Genomic DNA, 12,382 nt, shown 5'->3' with positions numbered 1-12,382 from the left:
GGATGGGGCCTTGGGCATGAGCGCGGGGCCCTTCGTGCGCGGTCGTGGGGAGACGTCCGAGACGGACGAGCGGAGCGAGATGCAGAAGAGGTGCCACCAGCCGTGCCGACGGAAGGGGAGGAGAGGTTGCACAATGCCTGTTCCGTTAGAAGGGGTCTGGGAGGCGTGCGGAGGCCTGGTGCGGTGGGCACTGGAAGCAGGGGGACAGGGTAGGAGGCGGACTTTCACTGGCCTCGGTGTCGCCTTTGAGTTTTGAGCTGAGCAGTCTGTTAAGTCTCTAAGAAAGTATTTCCTGGCTCAGAAGCGCCACTTCTGTGCTGACGTTTGCAGGAGTGCCTTCCTGTCCATATAAAGTATCCACCTGTTGGATAACAGAGACCACATCGTAACTCCGGTGCCCAGTGGAAGAATGGCTACTGAGTGAAGAGAGTGTCACTGAGTGGCCTAGTTCACAGCTATTAACAGTGGTGACAGTAGGCACAACAGTGGAGCGGGAGAAGGACTGTCTTCAACAGAGAGTGCTGGACTTGGAGGCAATTGGAATCCACCCCACCGAGTGAACGATCGCAGGAGCAAGAACTGAATACCATGTTCTCTGTCCTAAGTCTCTGAACACCAGTTGCATGACCACAGGGTGGGCTTGGCAGTTGCTGGGCCCTGCAAGAGGAGAAAGGAGGGAGGCGGGATGTAGCCACACAAGGGGTACCTGGTCCACCACCAGGGAAACGAGGGCCAGCTAGAAGCCCAACTTCGCCTGCGTGCGGCCTACTAATGTAGCAGTTCTTCACTTGGACCCCACAACCATAAAAAAAATCTTAAAAAGTAAAAATAAGTAGTACTGAGTCGTTTGAGAAGTCACACAGGGAAAAAATGCATGCTGACCCAAACTTCACACCATACACAGAATTGATTCCAGATGGGCTGCAGATCCAACTATGAAAGGTAATGAAGATTTTACAAGAAAACAATCTCTTAATGACTTTTGGTTAAGTGAAGATTCTTCTTAGATTACAGAATGCACTAAAAGGAAAACAAAAATGAGAAATTGAACTTCTTCAATAGTAAGAACAGCTATTCACTGAAAGATACCTTTAAAGAATGAACAGCAAAGCCAGAGAAGAGAATTGGAAAATGTATATCTGACATAAAGAACCCACATCCAGAACTTCTAAGAAATTTTTGTAAAACTATCAAGAAAGCCAAGGGCACATGCCTGTAATCCCAGCTACTTGGGAGCCTGGGGGGTGGGGAGGATTACTTGAGTCCAAGAGTCTGAGACTAGCCTGGGCAATGTCACAAGACCCTGCCTCAAGAGGCAGAAGGAGGAGGAGGAGGAGCAGATGGCAACAACCTTCCAGAAAAATGGGGAAAACTGGAAACAGATACTTCACAAAAGGAGATTCCCGAATGGGCAATAAACGTTTGGAAATGGTTGGTTAACTTTTCCAGTCATCAGGAAATTTCAAATTAAAACCATAATACAAACAAAACAAGATGAAATGAAAAAGCCACCGCAAATCCATAATACAACATTACTGTGACCACTAAAATGCTATAAATGAGAAGTTAAGCCAGGTGTGGTGGCCTGTAATCCCAGCACTTTGGGAGGCTCAGGCAAGAAGATTGCCTGAGCCTAAGGGTTCAAGACCAGCCTGGGTAACTTGGTGAGACCACGTCTCTATAAGAAATCACAAAATCAGCCGGGCATAGTAGCGTGTGCCTGTGGTTCCATCTACTTGAAAGGCTGAAACGGAAGGATCGCCTGAGCCCAGCAGGTCGAGGCTGCGGTGGCTGTGAATGTGCCGCCGTACTCCAGCCTGGGTGACAGAGTGAGACTCCAACTCAAAAGGAAAAAAAAACAAAAAAGAAAAGAAAAGGTAGATAACACTGAATTCTGGCAAAGGTATAGAGCAACTGAAATGCTCATCCACAGCTGATAAGAGTGCAAGTTCATACAACCACTTTGAAAAACTGGGAAATTTTCATACTAAAACACACACACACACACACACACACACACACACACACACACACACACCCCTCAGTAATTCCACTCCTGGGAATTTAAACTGACACAAGTGTCTATATGTTCACCAGAAACACAGAATGTCCAGGACTCTTCTCAATAGCGCAAACCTGAAAACTACCCAAATGTCTGTCTGTAGTACAATGAATAGTAAATATTCACCCAATGGAATACTATGCAGTCATAAGAATGAACAAAGCGTCCTGCCTGGCAACAACATGAATGCATCTCAAGCACAATGCTGAGTGAAGAAGCCAGGCAAAAAGAATACGTAATGTACCATTGATATACGACAAAAGATTAAGCTATGATATGAGAAATCAGGAATGCAGTCAACCTTGGGAAGTGCCTAGAGAGAGTCATGAAGGGCTTTGGGACTCTTGGCCGCCCACCACACTTACAACTTGTGCACTTTCTGTGTGGTTACAATGTTTCAAAAAGGTGAGGAGCTATGTAACATAGGAATACATTTTGATTTGCAGAAAAAGTTTATATGCTTCTTTTCAAAACGTAAGTCAATACTAGTTTGATTCCATTTGAAAATTTAAAAATAAAAATGTAAGTCCCGAACACTAGATTCTTCCTTAATTCAGCATCAGTTTCCACTTAGCTGACTTTTACTAGCTGGTTTGAGGCTCAAGAGAAGTTTCGAATCAAATGCCCTTTTAGTGACTAGTGACTTTCACTTGACTAAGTTTAACTTCCTTTCCCATACGTAAGACCACTGTGCTATTAGCAGATGTTTTATGAAACACCATGTTATGCATCACAACACAACACCTAGTCTGACTATGATGATATGAGCATTATTCCAACTGTTGTCTTCAAGGATTAAAAAAAAAGAATTGCTAAGAAGAAATGATCATGTCAATTGATGCAGAAAAAAAGCATTTGACAAAATTCAACACCCATTAATGAAGAAGGTACTCAACAAACTAGGAACAGAAGGAAACTACCTCACATGATGAAGGCTGTATACGAAAAGCTCACAGGTAATATCGTACTCAGTGGTGAAAGACCGGAAGTTGTTTCCTTAAGATCAAGAACAAGTCAAGGATGCCCACTGTTGCCACTTTCATTTATCACAGGAATGGAAAGTGTTAGCCAGAGCCATCGGGCAGAATAAATGGCATCCAAATTGGAAAGGATGAAATAAAGGTATCTCTGTTCAGAGATAACATGATCTTTTATATCGAAAATACTAAGGATTCCACAAAAAAATTGTTACAATCAATAAACGAATTCAGCAAAGTAACAGGATACCAAATCATCATACAAAAATCTGTTTTTCCTATACACTAACAATGATCAATCTGAAATAAAAATTCAGAAAACCATTTCATTTACAATAACATCTAAGTAAATAAAACAGGAAAAAACAAGCAGGATAAAGACTCATACGTTGACAACACAAAATGTTGGTGAAATAAGGCAAAGATAAATGGAAAGACATCCTATGTTCAAGGATTGAAAGACTTAATAGTGTTAAGATACCAATACTACCAAAAATAATCTAGAGATTTAATGCAATCCCCATGGTATTTTTGCAGAAGTAGAAGAAAATCATTCTAAAACTCATATGGAATTCTGGGGACTTTGAATAGCTAAAACTAATCTTGACAAAGAAAAACAAACTTGAAGTTCTCACTCCTCCAGACTTTAAAGCTTACTACAAATGACAATGATCAAAACAGGGTGGTACTGATGTAAAAGCAGACAAACCAGTGGGATAGAACAGAGAGCTCAGAAATAGACATTCAAGCCGGGCTCGGTGGCTCAGCCTGTAATCCTGCGCCTAGGGAGGCTGAGGTGAGTGGATTGCCTGAGCCCACGGGTTCGAGACTCACCTGGGCAACTTGGCGAGACCTCATCTCCACAATAAATCAAAAAAATAGCTGGGCGTGGTAGCGCACACCTGTAATTCCGACTACTTGGAAGGCTGAGGCAGAAGGATCGCCAGAGTCCAGCAGGTCGAGGCTGCGGTGGCTGGGAGCGGCCACTGCACTCCAGCCTGGGTGACAGAGTGAGACTCCAACTCAAAAGAAAAAAACAACAACAACAACAACAACAACAACAAAGAAATAAACCTTCAGGCTGGGCATGGTGGCTCACATCTGTAATCCCAGCACTTTGGGATGCCAAGGCGGGAAGATTGTTGAGCCCAGGAGTCCCAGACTAGCTTGGGTAGCATAGCAAGACCTTGACTCTACAAAAAAATTTTTAAAACTTAGCCGGTGTGATGGCACATGCCTGTAATCCCAGATTCTTGGGAGGCTGGGGGGGGGGGGAGGATTGCTTGAGCCCAAGAGATCAAGGCTGCAGTGACTGTCCTCAAAGTGAGGACGGCAAAGTGAGACCGCAACTCAATCAATAAGTCAACCTTCACAAACATAGTCAAATGATTTTCAACAGGGTGCTGAGGCCATCCACAGTCTCTTTAACAAACGATAGTGGGAAAAATTGAGGTCTACATGCAAAAGAATAAAGTTGGACCCTAACCTTTCACCAAATACAAAAATTAACCCCGAATGGATTAAAGACCTAAACATAGAAGAAAATATATGGGAAAAACTTTTATAACGTTGGGTGTGGTGGTAACTTCTTGGATGTGACACCCAAACACAGGCAACAAAAGTAATCTCAATTTCAGTTTCATGAAATTGAAAGTTTTTGTGCATCAAAGGATACGGTCAACAGAGTGAAAAGGCAGCATATGGAAAGGAGGATCCAGAATGCTGTGACCCTCACACAGAACAAACCCAAGAAACAATGAGCCAGCCATAAGCTACCTACAAGAAACTGACTTTAAATGTAATAATATAGATAGTTTGAAAGCAAAAGGCTTAAAAATATACATACCAACAAGAGGAGACTGGAACAAGACTAGGAGATGGGGTCACACTTATCTGTGTTGCTATGGAAACTATTTGAATATTTGTTTTATATGGATTTTTATTCACTTTTCAGACATGCTTCTACAGAGTCCCCCTCAGCCGCTGAGCAAGCATTTGTAGCTTGTACAATGGCAGAATGGGCCAAAAACTTAGTGTTGTGACCTGTTTTAAAAATACAGTATCTTGAAATAATTAGGAAAAAAATAAATAAATTGTAACAAAAGGGGGGGCATGGGGGTATGCCTTTAAGACACAAGAGCCAACTGAGAGTCCTCAATCTGGAAAAATTTGACCAAGAAAACACATAATTTAGTATTAGATTATTATACAAAGTATAAAATAAATATTGATGGGTCCATACTGATATATACAATTGAATGAAAAATCATGGGGAGATGATAGAAAATTTGCTGTGCAGAATTTCAAATAATTTATGTAGATACTCTGCCCTCAGGAGGGGAACATAGCTCCCTGCTCCTCAAGGGTGACCTGCACACAGTATCTTACCTTCAAAGTGCACAGTTTAGAGAGGGAGTAGACGGGCGGTGCAGTGGGGAGACCTAACAAACGTTGCTTCAGTCAGGTGCCCAAAGTTGACATCGGTAGTGATAGCGTGAACCACTGACATGTGGAGTGAATGGCACTTGATCTCTGTGATCTTCCTCCCAAATCCCATAACCTCCGTCTAAATGTAAGAAAAGCATCAGATGAATTCCAGTCTAGAGACATTCTACAAAATACCTGACCGGTACTCCCCAGGACTGCCAAGGGCACTGGGAAAAAGTAAAAAAACTCTGAATAACTATCACAGCCAAGAAGAGGCTAAGGAGAGCTTCCATTCCATTGCATACAACTAAATATAATGCAGTAACTTGGATGAAACACTACAGTGTCGGAGACTAAATAGTTAAAGCATGAAACTGTCTACCTAGAAAAGCAGAGTCCAGATAAGAATAGTATGTGTCTTACAAAGTACAGAAAGTGCTGGCCAAGGACAAAACTAATATGAAATGTTGGCAAAGCAGTCTGAGTCAGAGTACAGACACTCCTTAATAGAGGGGAAGTTTAATGTTGAAGATTGGGGAAGTTTGAATGCCTGATTGTGTTGTGCTTGTATATAAACTTTGGAATAAAGAGAAACGGGGCCACTCGGGGACTAGCCCCGGTGCCCTCCCTTTGCAGCAGAAAGGAGTCTTTTCAGTCTCCACTCCCTCTTTCAGGTACCCCAATAACCCCGGCTGGACCGGACACTACAGGAAAAAAGGATATTAGGCGGAAACTAAGGAAATTCAAATAAAAGATGAACTTCAGTTAATACTGTGTCAGTATTGATTCATTAATTGTGACATGTCATACCAATATAAAATGTTTATAATGGCTATGCCAGCTGTGGCATACATATGGACGCTATACTATTTTTGTCACTTTCTGCGAATCAAAAACTATCCTAAAATTTAAAAGTTTCCTCTAACAAAGAATATACCAAAAAACACTACCCAAAAGGATCTGAGAGTGGCTATCATAAAATGACAAAGGAGACTTCAGAGCAAAGAAAATTACCAGTGTCAAAGAAGGACGTTATAATGACAAAAGTGTCAATTCGTTGAAAAGATATAACCCAAAATGTATATGCACCAAGAAACAGAATTGAAAGGAGAAGACACATCCTCAGTCATGGTCAGGGACTTTAACACTCTTCCTGTGGTAACTGGTAGACTCATCAGACAGAATCTCAGCATTAACAGAGAAACAGAATAGCGCTCCCAACCAAATCGCCACAAGATGCTCTGTAGATGCAGATAAACTGATTATAAAATGGATGTGGAAAGGCAAAGGAACTAAAATCACTATTTTAAAAAGTTTGGGCCAGGCACAGTGGCTCATGCCCGTAATCCTAGCACTTTGGGAAGCCAAGGAGAAAAGATTACCTGAGCCCAGGAGCCCAGGAGTCTAGCCTGGGCAACGGAGCAAGACCTCCACCCTACAAAATTTTTTTTAAAACTTAGCTGGGTGTGGTGGTGCACATCTGTAGTCCTAGCTACGTGGGAAGCTGAGGCAGAAGGATTGTTGAACCCAGGAAGTCAAGGCTGCAGTGAGCTGTAATTGGGCTACTGTACTCCAGCCCGGGTGATAGAGCAAGACCTTGTCTCAAATAAATAAACAAACAGAGTGTTGAAAGTGGGAATAAAGTTGGAGAAATCACCCACCCAATTGCAAGAAGTCGTGTCTAGGCATTGTAATCAGGACAGTGTGACATGGCAAGAAGTAGTGTGGCTACTGTTTGCTGGGTTTTAGTTGACATCGAATTCACACGCCTTGAAATTCTCCCCTTTACACTGTATGATTAAGAAGTTTTGGCTGTATCCGCAAGGTTGCAAGCATCATCACTGTCATCACTCGATGGATCTTCACCCTCCAAAAAGATCCCTTACCCATGGGCAGTCACTACCCATCCCTTCTTTACCCCAGCCCCTGGCAGTCTAGTTTCTGTCTCTGTGGAATAGCCTACTTTGGATGTTTGGGGTTTCTTTTTTTTTTTTAAGTCTAAGTCTCACTTTGTCACTCAGGCCAGAGTGCAGTGGCATGATCGCGGCTCACCTCAGTCTCAAGCCTCCTGGGCTCAAGTGATCCTCCCACCTCGGCCTCTCGAGTAGCTGGGACTACAGGAACCTGCCACCACACCCAACTTTTTTTTTTTTTTGAGTCAGTCTCAATCTGTTGCTCAGGTTGGAGTGTAGTGGCACGCTCACAGCTGCCGCAGCCTTGACCTACTGGGCTCAGTAACACCTGGTTAATTGTTGTTATTTTATTTATTGTAGAGATGAGGTCTTGTCAAGTTGCCCAGGCTGGTCTCAAACCCATGGGCTCAGGCAATCCTCTCACCTCTCCCTCCCAAAGTGCTGGGATTACAGGTGTGAGCCGCTGTACCTGGCCAGCCTTTTTCTTTGTCTAGACAAGGTCTCACTATGTTGCCTAAGTTAGTCTTGAACTCCTGGGCTCAAGCAATCCTCTCACCTCAGCCTCCCAAAGTCCTTGAATTTCATGTGTGAGCCACTGCACCCATTCTATTCTGAAACAGGACCCCTACCTATCACCATACACAAAAATCAACCACAAATGGATCAAAAAACCTAAACATAAAACCTCAAACGTTAAGATTCTTAGAAAATGCAGGAGACACCCTTATGGAAACCCGAATAGGCAACCAATTTCTGATCAAAAGCCCGTGCCATAAGAGATAAGATTGACAAGTGGAACCTCACTAAACTAAAAAGCTTCTGCAAAGCAAAAGAAACCATCGAGAGAGTGGGAAGACATCCGCAGAATGGGAAAAATATTTGCCAACTGCTTAAGGAACTCAAACGTGCCAAAAGGAAAAAAACAAACAGCCCCATTAAAAAGTAGGCAAAAGAGCTGGGTGCAGTGGCTCAAGCCTATAATCCCAGCACTTTGGAAGGCCAAGGTGAGGGGATTGCTGAGCCCATGGGTTCGAGAACAGCCTGGGCAACTTGGTGAAACCTCATCTCTACAATAAATGAAAACATTAGCTGGGCGTGGTAGCGCACACCTGTAGTTCCAGCTACTTGGAAGGCTGAGGCAGAAGGATCACCGGAGCCCAGCAGGTCAATGCTAGGGTGGCTGTGAACATGCCACTGCACTCCAGTCTGGGTGACAGGGTGAGACTCCAACTCAAAAAAAAGTGGGCAAAAGACATGAATTGGCACTTCTCAAAACAAGACATATGAGCAGCCAACAGACACATGAAAAAATGCTCAGCCTCACTCACCATCAGAGAAATGAAAAAAAAAACCATACTGAGATACCCCCTAGCTCCAGTAAGAATGGCCACCATTAATAAAACAACAACAGATGCCGGCAAGGATGCAGAGAAAAAGGAACGCTTCTACACTGCTGGTGGGAATGCAAACTAGTGCAACCTCTCTGGAAGACAGTGTGGCAATTTCTGAAAGAACTAGAAGTCGACCTTCCATGTGACCCAGCAATCCTCCTACTGGGAATATACCCAGAGGAACTCAAGTCATTCTACAAAAAAGTTACCTGCACATGCATGTTTGTTGCAGCACTATTCACAATAGCAAAAACATGGAACCAACCGTGCTGTCCATTGAAACCAGACTGGATACAAAAAATGTGGTACGTATACACAATGGAGTATTATGCAGCCATGAAGGAGGACAAACATGTGGACTTTGCAATCCTACTGGTCTGAAAAGGTTTATAAGTTTTATCAGTCATTTCAAATAACCAACTTTTGGTTTTGTTGATTTTCTCTACTGCTTTTCTATTCCTTATTGCCTTTGTTTTCGCTCTAATCTTGATTATTTTCTTCATTCTTCTTACTCTGAGTTTATTTTGCTCCTTCCTCTCCCACCCCCAGTGTATTAAGATGAAATGTTAGATTATTGCTTTGATTCTTTTAAAATATAGGTATTTATAGCTATAAATTTCACGCTAAGCACTGCTTTTGTTAATCCATAAGTTTTATTATGTTGTTTTCATTTTTATTAATATAAAAGAATTTTCTCATTTTTCTTGTTTCTTCTTTGACATATTGGGTTATTTAAGCATGTGTTGTTTCATTTACATTTATTTTCCAAATTTCATTCTGTTATTGATTTCTAATTTTATTCTACGGTGGGTTAAGAGAATACTTTGTATAATTTCAACAAACCCCAAACACCATAGTGTTGCCAAGCCAAAAGCAAGTGCATCCACTAAATACGTAGGGCAGAATGTGGGGTTAAGTGTGAAAGGGGGAGGGTTTCTAGTGCGCAGCCACCCTGTGAGAGCACGCTTATACATATGTGTGCAAAACGGCAGCGAATTCTCCCTGGGGGTGGGATTTTTAGCATTTCAATGAACTAGAGGTGAGCCAAAGGAAACCAAAGATGAAGGGCATTGATCCAGGTGTGCCTGATCTGGTCTGAACCAGTTTGGGGGGGAGGGGAGCTGGAGTGAGGAGAGGGCAGGGTGGTGACACCCTCAAGGAAGCGTGCACGAGAACGTCCACTCAGCACAGCTGCGAGGTGTGGTCAGCAGGCGGAGGACACTTTGCCCACGACCTCAGCATGACCTGCATACCCAGGCCTGAGCCTGAGGGAAGGGAGACCTCCCAGGTTGGCCGCCCCCAGGACCTCCCCCAGCTCCAGCCCCCGGTTGTGGTCACATTCAGAGTATGCTCATGTCGTCACTGAGCATGTGCCTCCCTGCAGCATAGATACAGACCTATAGACCAATGGAATAGAACCGAGAGCCCAGAAGTAAGCCCTTAAACATATGGTCAAATGTGGGGGTCCTCCCGCAAGGGTCGTGGGCTTTCCTGAAGGAGAGACGGACAGGCGAAAGACGAAAATATTATACTCGGACACCTGCTTCCTAAACAGATGATGTTTAATGTTAGCTAAGGGGAAGCTTTTATACCATTCGTAAAGGGGCAAGACAAAGAAAATTACTTCACGTACATATCCTCTAAAAGTTACCACCATCTAGTGGTCTTAACAACAAACAAGCCAAGAACCCTGTAAACATTCAGACAATGAGTCTTATTCATAAGGCCAAAGATGATAGTTTTAGTCCAAAGTCCCGAATTACAGTCCTTGAACTGTCTCCAGAAAGTTTTCAAGTGTAAATTTCTTCATGTAGCAGTAGTTTTCCTTCTGGGGCTTAATGGCTTTCAGAGCTTTGTAATCGCCTTTCTTGTCCAGGTGTCTTCGTTACTTTTCTCTTATCCTGCAGTGCTTATTTCTAAAGAGAACTCAAAAGAAGCTTTTAGTAATGTTTCCCAGGCCCCCAAGGTTGCTTTCTGTCTTTAGCTAAGTTATCATAAAAGTGTCTGATTAGTATATTATGAGTTCAGTGAAAACCCACTCTATAAATGTTAGCCTAGAGTTTTAACTATTAAATTAAGTAAAAACCTTAACGATTCATCTTTATCCTAAGTCAGTGAAAGCAGTGTTATAAATCACCTACATAACTCCTAGATAAGTGTTAGAACTTGTAATGAATTCATAATGAACTTACTATAAACTTGTGCTTCTAAAAAACCTTATGTCTAAACACTAAACTGCATAATCCTAAATCAAATGAGTGAATATGTTTATATCATTTTTTACTCAAGCAATATCTAGTAACTGATAACCAAGTGAAAGAAAGCATTCTTGATGTGCTTCAGAGTTTAACCCTTGCAGATGTTAGAAAAGGCCAAGCGGCATAGTGGGAAATGGAAAAATGAACCATGACATTCTCAGGTTAGCTGTGAGTACTTCGCATAAACATGCCATCTTCTTCCACGACTGCCTAGAATTTCTTCAGCTGTGCCAACAGCAGAGACGGAAGACAGAAGGGCCTCAGCTGCCCGGGCTTGCTTTGCGTCCAGGGGTCCTCAGTGCACCTGGACTTTGCCAGTCAGGCGGGCCTCCAAGGCTGGCTCCCAACAGTCAGACAGTCCTTCACAGTAGTACCAAGACCATTTATTGGGAAAGAACAGTCTTTCCAACGACAGTGTTGGGAGAACTGGGTATCCACATGCAACAGAGTGATGTTGGGCCCTTTCCTAATACCATTCCCAAAAATTAACTCAAAATAGATCAAAGACCCAACTGTAAAGGCTAAAATTGTAAAAAAAAAAAAATCTTTAAAACGGGCTCAGTGGCTCAGCCTGTCATCCCGCACCTTTGGGAGGCTGAAGTGAGTGGATTGCCTGAGCCCGCGGGTTCGAGACCCACCTGGGCCACTTGGTGAGACCTCATCTCTACAATAAATCCAAAAATCAGCCGGGTGTGGTAGCGCATGCCTGTAATTCCGGCTACTTGGAAGGCTGAGGCGGAAGGATCACCGGACCCCAGCAGGTCGAGGCTGCGGTGGCCGGGAGCGGCCCCTGCACTCCAGTCTGAGCGACCTAGTGAGACTCCGACTCAAAAAAAAAAAAATCTTTAAAATATTTAAACATGATACATCTGATATGGGATTAATATTAGAATATATAAAGAATTCCTGGCCAGCCACAGTGTCTCAAGCCTGTATTCCCAGCACTTTGGGAGGCAGAGGCGAGAGGATTGCCTGAGCCTAGGGGTTTGAGACCAGCTTGGGCAACTTGGTGAGATCTCATCTCTACAATAAATCAAAAAATTAGCTGGGCATGGTGGTGCAAGCCTATAGTTCTGGCTACTTGGAAGGCTGAGGCAGAAAGATCGCCTGAGCTCAGCCGGTTGAGGCTGCGGTGGCCAAGAGCATGCCACTGCACTCCAGCCTGGGCAACAGAGTAGACTCCAACTCAAAAGAAAGAAAGAATTCCTATAATCAACAACAACAACAAAAAATCCAGATTTTAAAAAACGGATGAAAAACTTGAATAGATACTACTCCAAAGAAGATTCACAAATGGCCAATAAGCACATGCAAAGATGTTCAGCATTACTACTCATTAAGGAAATGCAAATCC

The sequence above is a fragment of the Carlito syrichta genome, unplaced genomic scaffold, assembly GCF_000164805.1.
Source record: "Carlito syrichta isolate Samal-C Ts95f unplaced genomic scaffold, Tarsius_syrichta-2.0.1 Scaffold315590, whole genome shotgun sequence".
Lineage (NCBI taxonomy): Eukaryota > Metazoa > Chordata > Mammalia > Primates > Tarsiidae > Carlito > Carlito syrichta.
Note: the sequence above shows the minus strand (reverse complement) of the source record.